Consider the following 18,978-nt stretch of genomic DNA (forward strand, 5'->3'; position numbering starts at 1 on the left):
TGAATGGGTGAAACATAATATTAGTGAGATTGGGAATCTCCCAATTCCCATTTTTTGAATACTAAAAAGGTGGCACCCGGATATCATTCTCATAAGTTCCTCAAAACCATATGATATAACCTATCATTGGAAAGCGCTTGAAAAGTGGAATCTATTGAGCTATAGAGCACTCGATTTGGAGTCATAGTGTTCAAGTTATGACAAATCCAAAGATTTGAGTCATAGTGTTCAAGTTATGACAAATCCAAAGATTTGACCACGTGTCCCAAACTTATGGGAAATTCCCATATTCCCCAATATAGTATTGTGAGAAATCACTTGCACTAGAAAAATTGCTAAGGTGGAATTTCTACTTAGAAATGAGCCCACATTTGTTAATTTTAGGGTAATAAATATAGGAGTCCATGAGTGCTTACTTGGGATGGATTGGCTAATCCCCAATGATGCTCACATCCATTGTGGAATGAATCAAGTCTCCTTTTAGAATCCTAAGGGTGAGAAATTTATAACACAAGGAGAAGCAAGTAAACCAAAGATCCAACTAGCTAAGGCAACACAAATAGCTCAAGGAATAACAAAAGGATTACCCGTCTATCTGATCAAGCTAAACAAACCGAAACAGGTAGAGGACTCCAATGAAGAACCATCATGGCTAAAAGAGTATGCGAATATGTTCCTAGAAGAATTGACTGAATTACCACCACCTAAGGAAGTTGACCATGAGATTAAGCTAATACCAGGTGCTACACCAGTTGCAAAAAGACCTACAAGATGTCCATTCCTGAAGCTATGGAGTTAAAAGAGCAACTCAAACATCTATCTGACCAAGGGTACATACGCCCTAATAGTTCTCCTTGGGGGGCTCCAGTCTTGTTCCAAAAGAAGAAGGGTGGTACACTTCGCCTTTGCATCGATTATAGAGGCTTAAACGAAGTAACTATCAAGAATAAATATTCTATCCCAAGGATAGACGAGTTACTCAATTGATTACACGAAGCAAAAATCTTCTCCAAGATTGATTTGAGATCAGGATACCACCAGATCCGCATCAAGAAAGAGGATATTCCTAAGACAGCATTCAACACCGGATATGGTCATTTTGAATTCATAGTAATGTCTTTTGGATTGACTAACGCCCCTGCCACCTTTAACATGCTAATGTAGGGCATTTTTAGACCATATCTTGATGATTTTTTGGTCGTCTTCTTTGATGACACCTTGGTTTACTCCAAGGAAGAGGAGGATCATGAATCCCAAGTTTGCATTGTCCTTGAGGCCATGAGGGCTCATAAGCTCTATGCTAAGAAGAAAAAGTGTGTCTTCCTCAAGAGGCAGATCGAATATCTTGGATTTATTGTGTCAAGTGAAGGAATATCTATAGATCCTACAAAGGTTAAGGATGTCCAAGAGTGGCCTCCACCAACTACTGTTAAAGAAGTGGGTAGCTTTCTTGGATTAACAGGTTGGTACATGATCTTCATTAAGGATTATGCCTTATTTGTAGCACCCCTCGCAAATATGATGAAAAAGCAAGTTGCCATAATGTGGATGCCCATTGAACAATCTGGTTTCGATCAACTCAAGCATAGCCTAGTGACAGCACTGATTCTAAAACTCTTGACTTGAGCAAGGAATTTGAAGTTGTCACGGATGCTATCTCACTTATAGTAGGCTGCGTACTTATGTAAGAAGGTCATCCTATAGCATATTCCTTGAGGAAGCTAAAAAGCCATGAAAGGAATTATGCCACCCATGACCTGGAGCTACTAGCAGTTACTCATGCTCTCAAACTTTGGCGACACTATTTTCTTGGTAACATGTTCTCTTTGGTCACGGACCATAAGAGCCTTAAGTGGATCTTCACCCAGACCAACCTCAATATGAGGCAACGTTGTTGGATTGAAGTTTTGTTGGAATATGACATTGAGATCATGTATTGGCCTTGCAAAGAGAATGTGGTCATCGATGTCTTAAGTCATTGGTGGAGAGAGGGGGAGCCGTAGTATTAGTTGAAGTGGGTGAAGAATATGATGGTGATGGCGGAGGTGTAGTGGCCGTCGACACTAGGAGAAGGCAAGATGACGTGGTGGGGCACTAGAGTTAAATCAACGAACGAACGATGATTTTGATGGGGAGGAGGGGCACACGTGTGCCACCTCCAACCCCCCCTCCCACTATCCATTATTTTTTCCTTAGTAGGGCCACATGGCGATGATCACAATGGCCATGGAGTGGAGCTAAGGCCTCCTTATCATAGTGCCTTTCCTAATACCCATATCCCCTCCCTGTAAAAATTCCCCCTCCTTAAATAAGGGACATCATTCTATTCTCCCCTCCTGGTGCCAAATTGTAAGACAAGAGAGAGAGAGAGAGAGAGAGAGAGAGAGAGAGAGAGAGAGAGAGAGAGAGAGAGAGAGAGAGAGAGAGAGAGAGAGAGAGAGAGAGAGAAACAAAGAGACACAGAGAAGCATCAGGGGAATTTTCTCTCTTGGAAGGAGTGTCAAGTACCCTCTCTCCCCATTGCTATTTCCAAGATCTCTCCATCAACTGCCTCTAGTTGGCAAAAAGGTTGCGAAAGTCAAGGAAGAGCATAGTAAACACTGGAACAAATAAGTGCTTTGAGAGAAGAGGAGGCCCGCATTCCAAGCTCCGAAATGGCCCCAAAGTGCAAATACTCCCAATTAACTGAGAAGGTTACAACCACGGAAGGAGGATCAGGCAAAGATGCCACTACTAACACGAACGGGTTATTAGGTGTAAATGCTAATTCAACACTCCAAAACCATGTACCGTTACAGTGTCTAGTCCTATGAATAGAACAGTAAAGCATAGTCATCATTAGAAAGAAATCATACTTTTGCATTGTGTAATTTGCATAACTAGAAAGGTAGTTGTAAAGGCTTGAATCAAGTTCATGATGATCATGATTTTCCACGAATTGATTAAGAATCCATGGGTTGTTGCAATACTAAGATGATTATTATGCATAAATTTTTGAGAGTGCATTTTAGGTTACCAATATATATAAAAATATGCAAGACCGTGTACGACGATGGCATCCTATAAACCATTAGGGAGATGCAACTTGCATTTACATTAGGCATGACAAATTCATGTACCTTGCACAAAGAAAGATATAAGTCACAATTTATGATTTGCATAAGCTCATTGAAACAAATTTCCAAGAATAGAAGTTCCGCATTGCATCATTAACTCAAGAAAGACTTGCATCTGGATTTGCGTGGCATCATGGATATTTTTTATTGCACTACATGATAGGGGTTCATCCAAAAGGTGCGCATGCAAATTGTTAAACTCAACTGCAAGAGATAGTTTGGAAAATGAAACCTAGGGTTTAGATTGGCTGATTTAAGGTTAACTATAAAAAAGCAAAATTATTGCTACGATCATGGGTTGACCTAGTATCAAGTAAATATGCTCACAAGGTCTCTATCCTAGAATCTAGCCGCGATAAGCCCAATAACACCTTTAGGGGTATCATCTAAAAACTATGATACATCGCGATGTCAATTCAAGAAAACCTAAATATCATACTTGCAAGAATGAATGACCAACCCATTTGTGAAAAGATTGTATGACCCCAAACTCATAGAAGAAATGGGAACAATGAATCTGATTAAATTCATGGAGGGCGCGCCAAGCCACCCCCTGTTGGTGGCCGCCAACCCTATCCAAGGGGGTTCTAAATAACCATGATGGGAATGTGGACCGAACCCCCCATGAGAGGTCTCTCCATGAGTAAGGTTTAATGTAGGAGGATGCTGGGATGCCATGGGCGGCTCTGGCTATAAATTCCCTCCCTCTCCGGGTCCTACTCAAACAATCTACGTGACTCGAGATGGATTCTCGAGGCCCTATTACTAATGCAAGGGTGAAAACTTGGAGGAAATAAGACGCATCCTTACAGATTGCAGGAATCCTCCTTTTTGGACCAAACTTGTATCTGAGTTAAGATGCTAATATAAATTTTACTTCCAAGGAACCTATTTGAGCTATTTTCATGTCAGTGCCATGAGTTATGCAAATGAACCCTATTCCCTAAAAGGCTTAATTAAGGAAGTTGATTTTAAATGTCACACATAAATGTGATAGGATCTAATTAAATAACTAAAGAATTCCTATCGAGGGAAGCGGGTGGGCGGAACCCCCAAATGGTTTGTCCTATGATGGCAGGGTGGTCTTAGGGAACTAGGAGGCTTCTCACAAGGTTATACACTCGTACGACCTTTAGGTATTATCAGGTTAAAATTTGATTCATGCTGTTTTAGGGGATCAGAATGGGACTATACCCTACGGGTAGAGAGGTTGAGTGGCGCATCCCTCTCTTTCCGATTCTCTTTGAACCAAGTGCAGCATGGGTCAACTTTGCCTTGGGCATCTTTGTGTAAAGTAGTATGTCCAAGACCTCATGCTAGAATGTTGTCAGGAGACCTTGACCGCTAGGGCACCCAAGGTCTAGGTTGATCTTAGTGGGTATGGCTGCGAACGTTCCATTGTGAGGTAGACTCGAGAAACCCTAGGCAACAAACCTCGTAACGTTCCATGGCAGTGCCGAGTGAAGTCACTTTAGATTAGTCTCTTGATGGACCACTAAAAATGTGCTTGGAGGACAACCGCTAGGTGGGCACGTTACAGTTGCCATCAGAGAAAACCAATGCATAAAACAATTAGGATAGGAATATATCGAGAAGAGTGAAGTGATGTTTTCACTAGAAAATATTTTTTTCTTTCACTCACTTGTGGATTGTTGTTGCTTCCAGACCTACCAGGCATGGAGTAGGTTCCTCGTATTTCATATCATGTTTAGGATGGATATGAACTCTTCAACTTATCGCAAATAATCTGATATGATGGGGATCCTGGATCGACTCTACAACCCCTCACCAATGTATGCGGAGAGGTGTTGGGGACTTGGAGCGGGGTTATTGCTATATAGATGCCAATTGACTCGCCTATCTTCAAAACAATCTGAAGAGGCTAAAGTGGTTGGAGGACTTGAAGATTATCAAGTTATTCATCTTCCATTAGGCTCATGTGAACTCGATCCTACACACATCAGATGCCCGCAAGTAGAACATAAGCACTATATCTATAAGAAGGTGGTCAAAGTCTTACCAGTAGACAAAATTAAAGTAATGGGACAAAACAAACATCGTGGCTATCAAAATAGGGAATTCCTAAACTTCTCATGGCTTACCACTTCCTGAGAATCCATTCCCCCAATCCATATTACTATTCTATCCCTATAGCTGAATCCAATAGGGAATTATTAACTTGGCGTTGATGTATCTCTTGAAAAAAAAATCATCGCATTCAATCTCTATCTATTCTCTAATAATTGTAATTAAAGCTTATGCTTCTTTATGGATAAATAAGAATTTAATGTCTATTTGATTTGTTGCATAGTATTGATGAAAAATAATATACACATTGAGATAAGTTGTGAAGATATGTGTAAATGCAATCTTAACACAAAGGTTTTAATCAAAAACCAAATACAACCCCAAGCAAAGAACTAGAATCTTCTTTCCGCACTAAGCCTAGTGGAGGCACAAGAAGAGAAGAAGTTTCTTCTCAAACAAATTAAACCACTGGAATTTCACAGAAAGGGGAAGACTATTGAAGCCAATTCCAAAGTATGGATTGAATCCATGGAGGATTACTTCAATACAGCATGAACAACACTTGTAAACTAGGCTATGATTGCCAAGCTCAAACTTACCGGTGAAGCTAGGCTTCAGTGGAAGCAATGCTGTAAACACCAAGCAGTCTCATAGAAAGCACTATAACTTGGGATAAGCTAAAGGAAGTAGTGTAGGGGAGGTACATGCCACCTACATACAGAACTCAGAAGATGAATGAGTTCTTCAAGTTAAAATAGTTGGGCCTATCTCTAAAGGCATAGTACTCGAGATTTGTTTCCTTGCTAAAATATGCCCTCACAATGAGTATTTCCCAATAAGTCTCGAAGTTTTGTGATGGACTGAACCCACCAATGAACACTCGATTGGAATCAATGCATCCTTTGGATTTAAAGGATGCATTGATAAGAGCGGGACCTATCGCCCACAAGAAGTCCAGTCAAAGCCCAGGAATAATAGACCTTGGTCTCACAAAGACCAGAATCCAAGGATGTTGAAAGCTCAATTTTAAAGGGTGCAAGGACAGAGTCAAGGCCAAAAGAAGAAGCCGAGGGAAAATGCAATCAGTGACTTTGTCCCCACTCAAAGAAGTGACCAAGGCTTGCAATGTTTTCATTGTAATGAACCTAGACACTTCATAAGGGAATGTCCCAAACTTGGTGAAAATCGTCGTTAAGGAAAATTCAATGGCCAAGCTAGAGCTACCCGTGGCCGTGGTCATGTAGCGATGGGAAGGGCCAAAACTTCCAATATCACCACTAAGGGAATCAATGAAGAAGAAGACCTGTCCATGGAAGCTAAGATTGAGAGGGCGTCCGTTCATGCCGCTCTCCATAAAAAGGGGTCGAACCGCCAATTTTTGGTGATCAAAACACTATCGAATTACTAAGGTAAGAAGTTCAAAATCCCAATTGACTGTGACAACCCTCATTCTTTCATTTCACCAGCTCGTGCAAGAAGGTTAGGGATAGCTACTATAGCTACACCTACATTGCTTGTCAAACTAGCAAATGGGTGAGAAATCACTTGCACTAGACAAACTGCTAAGGTGGAAATTCTACTCAGACATGAGCCCACATTTGTAAAGTTTAGGGTAATGAATATAGGAGTCCATGAGTGCCTACTCGGGATGGATTGGCTAATCCCCAATGATGCTCACATCCATTGTGGAAAGGGTCAAGTTTCCTTTCAGAATCCTAAGGGTGAGCAAGTTATAAAATAAGGAGAAGAAAGTAAACTAAAGATCCAACTAGCAAAGGCAACACGAATAGCTCAAGGAATAAGAAAAGGATTACTCATCTATTTGATCAAGCTAAACAAATCGGAACAGGTAGAGGACTCCAATGAAGAGCCATCATGGCTAAAAGAGTATGTGAATGTGTTCCCATAAGAATTGAGTGAATTACCACCGCCTAAGGAAGTTGACCATGAGATAAAGCTAATACGAGGTGCTGCACCAGTTTCGAAAAGGCCCTACAAGATGTCCATTTATGAAGCTATTGAGTTAAAAGAGCAAATCAAACAACTATTGGATCAAGGATACATACCCCCAAGCAATTCTCCTTAGGGGGCTCTAGTCTTGTTCCAAAAGAAGGATGGTACACTTTGCCTTTGCATCGATTATAGAGGCCTGAACCAAGTAACCATCAAGAATGAATATCCTATCCCAAGGATAGGCGAGTTACTTGATCGATTATAGGGAGCAAAAATCTTCTTCAAGATTGATTTGAGGTCAAGATACTACCAAATCCGTGTCAAGGAAGAGGATATTCCTAAGACGGCATTCAACACTAGATGTGGTCATTTTGAATTCATAGTAATGTCTTTTGGATTGACTAATGCACCTGCCACCTTTGACATGCTAATGCAGGACATTTTTAGACCATATCTTGATGATTTTGTGCTTGTCTTCTTTGATAATACCTTGTTTTATTCCAAGGAAGAGGAGGATCATGAATCCCAAGTTTGCATCATCCTTGAGACCATGAGGGCTCATAAGCTCTATGCTAAGAAGAAAAAATGTATCTTCCTTGAGGCAGATCGAATATATTGGATTTATTGTGTCAAATGAAGAAATCTCTATAGATCCTACAAAGCTTAAGGATATCCAAGAGTGGGTGGCCTCCACCAATTACTATTTAAGAAGTGCATATCTTTCTTGGATTAATAGGATGATACATGATCTTTATGAAGGATTATGCCTTAATCACATCACCCCTCACAAATTTGCTAAAAAACAGGTTGCCATAATGTGGACACCTACTGAACAATTGAGTTTCGATCAACTCAAGCATAACCTAGTGACAGCATTGATTCTGAAACTCCTTGACTTGAGCAAGGAATTTGAAGTTGTCATGGATTCTAGCTCACTTGCACTAGATTGTGTACTAATGCAAGAAGGTCATCCTATAGCCTATTCCTGGAGGAAGCTAAAAAGCCATGAAAGGATTTATGCCACCCATGACTCGGAGCTACTAGCAGTTATTTATGCTCTCAAACTTTGGCGACACTATTTGCTTGGTAATAAGTTCTCTTTGGTCACAGATCGTAAGAGACTTAAATGGATCTTCACCTAGACCGACCTCAATATGAGACAACATCTTTGGATTGAAGTTCTACAAGAATATGACTTTGAGATTAGGTATCAGCTTGGCAAAGAGAACGAGGTCGTCGATGCCTTAAGCTACAAAGCATTCCTCAACTCCCTTATTATGGAAGAACCTTCAATGGCAAAATCATTAGCAACAATGGTATCAATGCCTAGCAACCCTGTCCTTGAATTAGCTAAGGAGGGAGCTAGCCATGACCTAGAATATCTAAAGATGATGAAGGAGATTTCAGAAAAGGACCAAAACTCCATACTTAAGGTCAAGTATCAATAATTTTCTGTCAATGAGCGACTCTCCTATTTTAGGACAAGATAAGGCATACCCTCAAGCAAGAAACTCAAATAGAGAATGCTTTGGGAAGTACATGACTCCCCCTTTTTAGGCCATCCCAAATAGGTCAAGACCCTCAACACAGTCAGAAAGAGCTATCATTGGGAAAGGCTTAAGGGAGACGTGATCAAATATGTCACGGAATGTTTGTCTTGCTAGCACATTATGGCAGAACATGTTAAGATGCCTTGAAAGCTGCAACCTCTTAACATTCCCCAAATGAAGTGGGAATTTATCAGCATGGACTTTGTTGTTAGGTTAGCCTCAGTTCAAGGAGGATACAATTCAATTATGGTTATAATAAACATGCTCACCAAGGTTGCACACCTCATTTCAGTTAAGACAAACTATAAAGCTTCAGATATTGCCAAATTATTCATCAAGGAGATACTCAGACTCCATGGGTTGCCTAGAAGGATCATTAGTGACCGCGACTCCCTCTTTATATCTCACTTTTGGAGAGGGACATTCGAGGCCTTTAGGACTCAACTTTGTTTCAGTACAGCCTATCACCTTCAAACTGATGGCCAAATGGATAGGGTCAACCAAATCGTTGAAGATATTCTTAGAGCATATTGCTGTCGCAAACCTAGGAAACGAATCCAATATCTACCATTGGTAGAGTTTGCCTATAATGCTTCCTACCAACAAAGCATTCAAATGACACCTTTTCAAGCATTGTATGGGCATGATTGCCATACTCCATTGAACTTTAGATCCTACCTTAAGGGTAGAATCTTCCAAGAAAATTCTTGAGGAAATGGATGAGCAGGTTAAGGCTATTAGACAAGACATTAGAGCCGCCAAGGATAGGTAGAAAGCCTGTGCAAATCTAAATGGATAAGAGCGACTCTTCAATGAGAGAGATATAGTTTTTATTCATGTATGACCCAAGAAGAGTTCCTTATCATTGGGAGAATTTAAGAAACCAAGTCCAAGGTATTGCAGACCCTACATGATCCTCAAGTGCCTAGGGCCCAATGCCTACAAACTCCAACTCCCTGAGAACGTAAAGCTTCACAATGTATTTTATGTTAGCCTACTAAAGAAATGTGTATCCAATCCTAGCCATGTGCTCAATGATCAACAAGTTATAATGCCAAGACAAGGAGTCCTTGAGCTTTGGCCAGATAGAATCCTAGACATTCGGAAAAAAGATATTGAGAAGTAGAACTCTCAATGAGTACCTCATCCAGTGGAAGGACTATCTAGAAGAAGATGCCACATGGATTGAAGAGAGTACTCTTAACCAACAATACCAATAAATCCTTTTGAGATGAGGACAACTTGATTCCTTAAGGGTGGAAGGATGTAATATATCCCACCTGTGGCCATGTAAGACACCCCCCTTTCAAATTCAATGATTTTTTTTAAAAACACCCCCCTATCGATGTTGACAGCTAGTGGATCGAGGGGGAGCCAAAATATTACTGGAAGTGGGTGAAGAAGACGATGATGATGGTGGAGCTACATTGGCTATCAACACTGGGAGAAGGCAGGATGACATGGTGGGGCAGTGGAGCTACAGCAATGAACGAACGATGATTTTGATGGTGGGGAGGGACACATGTGTGCCACCTCCAACCCCCCCACTATCCCTTCTTTGGCCCTTAGTAGGGCCGCATGGCAACGATCACAATGGCCGTGGAGTGGAGCTAAGGCCTCCTTATCACAGTGCCTTTCCCCTCCTATAATACCCATATCCCCTCCCTATAAAAATCCCCCCTCCTTAAACAAAGGACATCATGCTATTCTTCCCCCCTCCTACCAAATTGTAAAAGGAGAGAGAGAGAGAGAGAGAGAGAGAGAGAGAGAGAGAGAGTAAAGGGAAACCTCACATCAAGAGAGAGAGAGAGAGAGAGAGAGAGAGAGAGAGAGAAGAGCGTCAAGGGAATGTCCTCTCTTGGAAGGAGTTTCAAATACCCTCTCTCCCCATTGTTATTTTTGAGATCTCTCCATCAACTGCCCTCTAGTTGGCAAAAAGGTTGTGGAATTCAGAGCAAAGCGCAAGAAAATCTGGCACAAAGGAGTGCTCTGAGATGAGGAGGCCCGCATTCCAAGCTCTGAAACGGCCCCAAAGCGCAAATACTCCCAAGTAACTGGGAAGGTCGCAACCACGAAAGGAGGATCAAGCAAAGATGCCACTGCTAACACAAATGGGTTATTGGGTATAAATGCTAATTCAACACTCCAAAACCAGATACCATTATAGTGTCTAGTCCTATGAATAGAACAGTAAAGCATAGTCATCATTAGAAAGAAATCATAATTTTGCATCACATAATTTGCATAACTGGAAAGGTAGTTGTAAAGGCTTGAATCAAGTTTGTGATGATCATGATTTGCCATGAATCCATTAAGCATCCATGGGTTGTTGCAATACTAAGATGATTATTAGGCACGAACTTTTGTGAGTGCATCTTAGATTAGCAATATATATATATATAAATATGCAAGACCGTGTAAGACGATGGCATCCTATAAACCATTAGGGAGATGTAGCTTGCATTTACATTAGGCATGGCGAATTCATGTACCTCGCACACAGAAAGATATAAGTCACAATTTATGATTTGCATAAGTTCATTGAGATGAATTTCCTAGAATAGAAGTTCCACATTGGATCATCAACTCAGGAAAGACTTGCATCTGGATTTGCGTGGCATCATGGATAGTTTCGATTGCACTACATGATAGGGGTTCATCCAAAGGAATAGATTCAAGATGCACATGTAAATTGTTAAACTTAACTGCAAGAGAGAGTTTGGAAAATGAAACCTAGGGTTTAAATTGACTTATTTAGGGTTAATTGTAAATAAGCTAAGTTATTGCTACGATCATGGATTGACCTAGTATCAAGTAAATATGCTCACACGGTCTCTATCCTAGCAATTAGCTACGATAAGCCCAATAATACCTTTAGGCGTATCATTTAAAAACTATGATATATCATGATGTCAATTTAAGAAATAAAAATATTGTACTCGCAAGAAAGAATGACCAATTGCTGCATGACATTTGATGCTCGCAACTATTCAAGGATCGCAAAGGACTTAGTTTGCTCTTGGCTTGCGGGAGGAATGAACAAAAGCTTCTGTTACAAATTCTTAAGGGAGTAAAACCCTAGGGTAAACTTAGAAACCCTGATAAGGTTCTAAGGAGGAAAATGGTTATCAAATGACCAATTAAAATTCTAGATTGAGTTATTTAAGACCTGTGATGCCAAGACAAGAACCCTCGACCAAAGACCACTAAATTAGGATAGCTACCATTCGAAAACTATCTAGATATAAATCCAATAGCGTAATTACTCGCTCCTATCACATAGAATGAGGTCGGGATGAGGGTTTTCTCTATCCCTCAAAAGGTAATGGAAATTGACACCAAGGTAAGAAAAACCCAAGAAGGGTGAATGCTAAGCATTCAAAAATAGGAACTCCACCTTAGCAGATGTCTTGAGCACTCACCTTCATTATTGTTTCTACTTGTAAATTTAGGAATACCATCTGTGAGAGGATTGTATGACCCCAAACTCACAGAATAAATTGGAACAATGAATCATGTTAAATTCATGGAGGGCACATCAAACCACCCTCAAGTGGCCGCCAACCCTATCCAAGGGGGTTCTAAATAACCGTGACAAAAACATGGATGGAACTCACCACGAGAGGTCTCTCTATGGATTAGTTTGAATGTATGAGGATGCTTAGATGCCATGGGGGGCTCTGGCTGTAAATTCTATGCCTTCGGATCCTACTCAAACAATCTACGTGACTTAAGTTGGATTCTTGAGACCTTGTTACCAATGCAAGGGCAAAAACTTGGAGGAAATAAGACGCATCCTCACGGATTGTAGGAATCGTCCTTTTTGGACAAGACTTGTATCTCAATTAAGATGCTAATATAAAGTTTACTTCCAAGGAACCTATTTGAACTGTTTTCATGTCAGTGCCATAAGTTATGCAAACAAACCCTGTTTCTTCCTAAAATGTGCAATTAAGGAAGTTTATTTTAAATGTCACACATAAATGTGATAGGACCTAATTAAATAACTAAAGAACGCCTATTGAGGGAAGTAGGTGGGCGGAACCCTTGACGGGTCTATCCTATGTCAGGGTGGTCCCAGAGAACTAGGAGGCTTCTCACAAGGTTATACAGCCATACAACCTTTAGGTATTGTTAGGTGAGAACCTGATTCATGCTGTTTTAGGGGACCGGAATGGGACTATACCCTACGGGTAGAGAGGTTGAGTGGCGCATCCCTCTTGTTTCTCGTTCTCTTTGAACCAAGTGCGGTATGGGTTAGCTTCAGCTTGGGCATCTCTATATAAAGTAGAATGTCTAGGACCCGATGATGCTAGAATGCTGTCAGGAGACCTTGACCACTAGGGACCCAAGTTTCAGGTCAATCCTAATGGGTACAGCCACGAACGTTCCATTGCGAGGTGGACTCGAGAAACCCTAGGCAATAGACCTCGTAACATTCCATGGGAGTGCTGGGTGGCATCGCTCAGATTAGTCTCTCGATGAACCACTAAAAACATGCTTGGACAACTGCTAGGCGGGCACGTTACAACTAGTGATGCGGCCTACTCTATTACCTTGATTTTTTGTAGCTCTTCTAAAGGATATGAACAATAGCCACTTCAGCCACTCCAATCATCCATTCCTCTCCACCACCACCCTTCAAGTCCACCTAAACCTGAAGGGGTATCTCCAAAGCCACCAATTTCTTATCAAATCTATTAAGCCCCTTCTCCACCTCACTCCGAATGATGAAGACTAACTTCTGTCATGACTGTGTAACTTGAGAAAAAAGAAGAAGAAGAAGAAGAAGGAAATAAGAAATAAGGCAAAAAGAAACAAAAGAAAATCTTAGGAGGCGCAAAGTGAAAAGACAATCACAAAGAATGGAAGTGGAAAGAGAAATCACACATAGACACAACAAGCTCCACATAGGTCGTAGTCTGCACCTATGGGTTCTCAAGTTAGGTGTGTCAGGTGGCCTGGTCTGGCCAGCTCTATGTCTAACCCCCTAGCCTTTTTGATTCCCCACCACATGTGCTTAGGGCACATCAAGGGCGCGACATACCTAGAAAAGTAACTCTTGACTATGGTTAGACCTATCACCCTAAGCTCCATGCACTGCACCTCTCTTATGCACAAATTGGGTCCTCAAGTGTAGGACAACACCACAGGCTTTCCTAAGGTTTGACCCAACTCCTAGTTCCACAAAGCATGTGTGCCATGCACTCCATGGTAAGGCAAACACACCCTTAGGAAGTGCATAACTTTGTCTTGTAGGTTAAGATCGTACCATATCAAGGAAAGAACACAATGAAGGAAACCCATCCAATGACATGCTCAACCTCGAGGACAAGTCCACTATCTTCAGCTTCTCCAAGGAGGATCCGCCCAACACCATTTTCAATTTCAAGGAAAAATCCACTCCTGGCCAACCCTAAGATGGGGGTTTGCTCCAACACCATTTTCAATTTCAAGGGCATACACCAGCTCCTCAGAGGACCTCACTCCCACACCATCTTTAACTCCAAGCATAAATCCCTACAATACATCCTCAACTAGTTTACTGTAAAGTAAAGGAAGAGAAAAAAGAGGCATCAAGAGGAAAAGCGCAAGGTGAAAAAAAGAAAAAAGGTGCCCTACAAGAGAGTGGGCCTGAAAAAAATCTAAAAACATGAGAACAACTACCAGGAGTCTAAGAGGCAACCATGGAAGCTATAAGAAGCCAAAAGCAAGAATGCACATCTTTAAATACAAAGGCATAGCCAAAACCTCTATAAAAGAGTGCAAGGCTCCCTTCTGTGCAATTTGTAATCATGAATAGGCGGTAGGACTAAGCTAGAAAGTCAAGGCAAAGGGAAAAAGGGTCTAGGTCACAGCCGACCATGTAAAAAGGGGATGGATGTCCATGGGATTTTAGGACAAAAAGTGAATGAGAACTCATTCTTTGGTGTGTGGCAAAGCGGACTCTTCTCTTCTTGCTTGCTTGTGTGTGCTTCAGAGAGGTAGTGTGAGAGTGTGAGGGAGTGAGTGTGTGAGGGTGAGGGATCAAGGAGGTGAACCTCTCCACCATCTTCTCTCCTCTCTTCTTTTCTTCTCTTCTCTTGTCTCGCGCGCGGCTATGGAGGATGGAGCATGGAGGTGGAGGCTTGAGGATGCTTGAGCTTGCATCAAGAATTTTGGAGCTACCGGTGTGCTTGAGGGAGGCTGCAACTCATTTGGGTATCAAGGTAATCTCACTACACACGTAGAAAGGGATAGCACGTCGGCTATGTGAATGCTTGAACAATAAGCGGTCTGTGGGTCTTGGCGGTTGAGCGTGAGCTCACCTCTGCAACAATACTTTTTTCAATGTGAAAGCCTTATCATCATTAGTAGATCCTGGCATGTTGAATCCATATGGTATATGTGCAATTGCAAGGGTAAAGTAATATGGACCTACATATTTATCCAAGGCATTCACATCACCATGAATAACTATTTAACATATCTCCTATAGTGGACATTATGGATGATAGAAATAATACATGTCCACATCATTAGGTTGTGCTACATATTGCTCCTTTAGTAATTTGTGTGATCTCTCTTGCTTTGCCCTCTCCAAATGAATCAAGAACTATGGAGGGCAATAATCACCCTACAATGTGACTTGTCCTTTTCCAACCTTCTGCTTTTTGCTAGTTTCTTTAATAAAAGAAGAAAAATATTACTCTTTATATACTAGAAATAAGTTATATTTCAAGATAAGAAGTATCAATACTTACACTTACAAGCTCAGCTCATTCACCATCTCATCTAAGAAGTGTTTATTTGCTATTACCCTAGATAAGGTGGATACAAGCACCCTCTCATTCTTCACACCTTAAAGATAGCGCCATTGTAGCAACTTCATATAATCAACAAGATCTTCAAGGGACACATCTATCTGCGTAGACTTTCCTTGAAAATAACATTTGTATCATCTCGATCCTTCTTTAACTTCTAACCTTTTAATTGCTAATCTTCCCACACGTAGAAGATTTGGTCCTATAAGTCCTAAATTTGGCCCATTCTAAATGCAAGTTGGAACATTAGATCATACTTACAAAAACCCCTCTGTCTTTGAATTCTCATCAATTACCACACCAACCTCTAATAAGCATAGTCTTCTAAGATTCATGTATACATTTCCATACTTTTGTATATACTCCTCACATTTTTTATGAAAAATATTATCTTTTGAATGAAGAATATTTTTCTCTTGAAATTAGTCATTATTGTGATCCCAAGCCAAAAGCTTCACTTATTTAAAACTCAATTTTGCATACACTTTACACTTAGAATATTAAAGTGATATGTATAAGGATACTCTTATAGAATCTGCATTCTTGCTTTAGCTAAGTGTGAGCCACCTATGACATAATAGGCATATGTCTCTACTTTGGACATGTTAAAGTTTTCTTTTTCTAACATTGGTAAGGATTCACCATAACTACCAAGGGAACAACTGTAGCATAAGGATTTAATTTCAATTTTCTCTTCAAGTTACTAACATGTCCTTTGATGGGTTCTCACACTTCTAATGGTCTAAGCAGTATTCTCATCTATGGGGCCACGATGTATTTGCTTGACTGGAAGGGAGATGAAATTAGATTTGACAAGCTTATGTTCTTTTATATATCTTCTATGCATATTTTTCTCTCAAGGTAAGACACTTGATTCAAGCTCCCCACTTGGCATTATGAGTTCCTCTCCTTCAATAGTTGACTCATCCTTGAACTCTGCAAAATCAACACTAGTACTTGGCTCAAGTTCCACCTATTTCTTAGATTTCTTTTATGTTCTTTTCTTTGATGGAGGTATTGACCTTGGTGGAATCCTCTTCTTTTGTATAGGGCTATTATCTTCTCTCCCACTAGTCTTGATTTCTATAGGATGAGTGGTCTCTTTGGCTTGAATAGACTTTTGAGATGCAAGTAAAACATGTGACAATACATTGCCTTGGATAAAAGAAGACAATTCCATAATAAGATTTTATTCTTGTTGAATTTCATTTCTCAAAGGCCTTGCACTACACCAAGTTTTAACTAATTCTGTTTCATCCAAGCCAAAATCTTGGACCATTGAACCATTAGAAACTATCAAAGTAAACCATGGAGCTATCCGCATCTATATAATTACATTACATAACCTTTCAACATTTCTTTGGCTTGTCAGTTGGGACCCATGATTTCTTGTAAGGCACAAAATGACCTTTCTTTGGGAAGGATATGATAAATACCATTTATGATTAGGGTACTCTCATGTGATATCCTTTGTTAAAGGCCCTTCAATTGCAAGAAGAGGTACCCAAGCTTGTCATGGCTTCTCAATAAATTGAACAACTTTCTTTGTCCAAGGCCGTTGTTCAAGGCTACATTGGCTCCTCCTCACTACTAGAACTATAGTTTGATGTGAAAGAGTCAAATCCAAACTCTAAAATTTTATGTATTTATGGCTCCTCTTCAGGTTTTTGTTTTACATATAAGGACTTTGATAGTAGAGGAGATTGGTGTTGAACAGCTAAGGGTCGGTCCTCAAGTCCTTCATTATTCTTTTGCTTTGATAATTGTGTGGTCTTACTTTGTTCAATAGAAGCATCACATGAAAATAGTTCTCTCTTGGCGAGGTTTGATAGTTTAGTAGCTTATCCAATTTGCCACCATGATCTCACATCATCTTGAACTTGAGCTTTCTACTATTCTTTGTCATAGATGTGGGGGGAGAAGAATCAAATGGACCGGAGGTATCCTCTTCAAGAGTATACTCTTACATCTTCTTGGACTTCTTGCTACTCTCTTCCTAAGTCTTGTCTATGACAAAAAGAGAAAGAAGGCGATACACAACATGAAGTTAGTGAAACATTGTGCTTAAAGTTTGAGCTAATTACTAAAACGTGACAACAAGATGTAAGAATTATTACATAAGATATATTAAACATGATGCATTCAATAGAAACTTGAAGAAATATCTAACAAACTCAATACACTGCATTGATATCTCACTAACATAAAGTAAAATATAAACTCATAGGAAAGAGGAAAAATTCTAGATGAAAATAGGAGCATAGAAGTCAGCTACTTGAATTCAATGCATAAGCTATTAGTGAAAAAGTCCATAGCATTAAATGTCAATTCATTCATGCTGGAAAGTTCAAGCTAAGTACTTTTATTTATGATAGCAACTCAATACACTATATAAAATTGAAATAGAAACTATACAAAGTTTACTCAAAATATATGCCAACTTGATGCAGTGCTTCAAGTTGATGATGAAAATGTCAAAAGTTTTGTAACATTCCTGCACCTCCAATAAATTTTAGGTTAAAACATAATGTTAGTTTATACGTTAGTTAGTAAGTTAATTTATAAGTTAGTAAAGCTAGTTAGTTAGTAAGTTGAGTTAGTAAGTTAGTTATAAGGTTAGTTTATGTGTTAGTTAGTAAGATAGCTATAAGGTTAGTATTTAACTTATATAGCATATACAAGTTACTAACCACCATTATAACTAACGATTAGAACTAACATTTTTTTAAAAGAAAGGAAATATATTTAAAAAGGAAGAAGCTCCCACTCTAAATGAAGGAGCTATTTTGGTATAAAGAGGAGAAAGAGAAGAGAAGGGAGAGATAGCATGCAATCCCTTCTGCCTATATAAAGGCATGCCCTCTACTCAAATGAGGAAGTAGAAGGATTCTCTGAGAAGCTAAGAGAGAGAGAGAGAGAGAGAGAGAGAGAGAGAGAGAGAGAGAGAGAGAGAGAGAGAGAGAGAGAGAGAGGAAAATACCTTGAGAAGCTAGAAGAGAGAGAGTTAGAAAAATAGTTAGAGAGGGAGAGGAAAATACCTTGAGAAGCTAGAAGAGAGAGAGTTAGAAAAATAGTTAGAGAGGGAGAGAGTTCACTCACCTCCCCTCTGAATCATTGACTAGGCACTCTTCTCTCATGCTCTCCCATAAAAAGTTCATCCCTCCTTCTTTATCTCTCAAGCCCACTTGTGAACGATTGCTCCAAAGCAACAAGGTTCAAAGACCATGAGATCCACTGCAACCAGTCAAAGAATAGGTATTGCCAAAAATATGGGAGTGCTCGAGGTTGCTGGAGTTGCCACTTCCAATGGAACATCCAGTGTGGTGAACATGAGTGCAAGCAAAGACCAAATTCCCAATGTCTTCGAGCCAAACTAGGTTATTCTCGACTTAGAAATAGGCTATTATTTTCATATCGCCACATAAAATAATAAGGTTTTTGTCAAAATCTTATTATTTTATGTCCACGCAATCTAATAAGTAGCTTTTGTATTAAATGGTGCAAAAACTATTTATTAGATTGCATGGA

This window comes from Lygodium microphyllum, chromosome 20 (genome assembly GCF_053477565.2).
Source record: "Lygodium microphyllum isolate KBCC chromosome 20, Lygodium_microphyllum_v1.1.10, whole genome shotgun sequence".
In the NCBI taxonomy this organism is placed as follows: domain Eukaryota; kingdom Viridiplantae; phylum Streptophyta; class Polypodiopsida; order Schizaeales; family Lygodiaceae; genus Lygodium; species Lygodium microphyllum.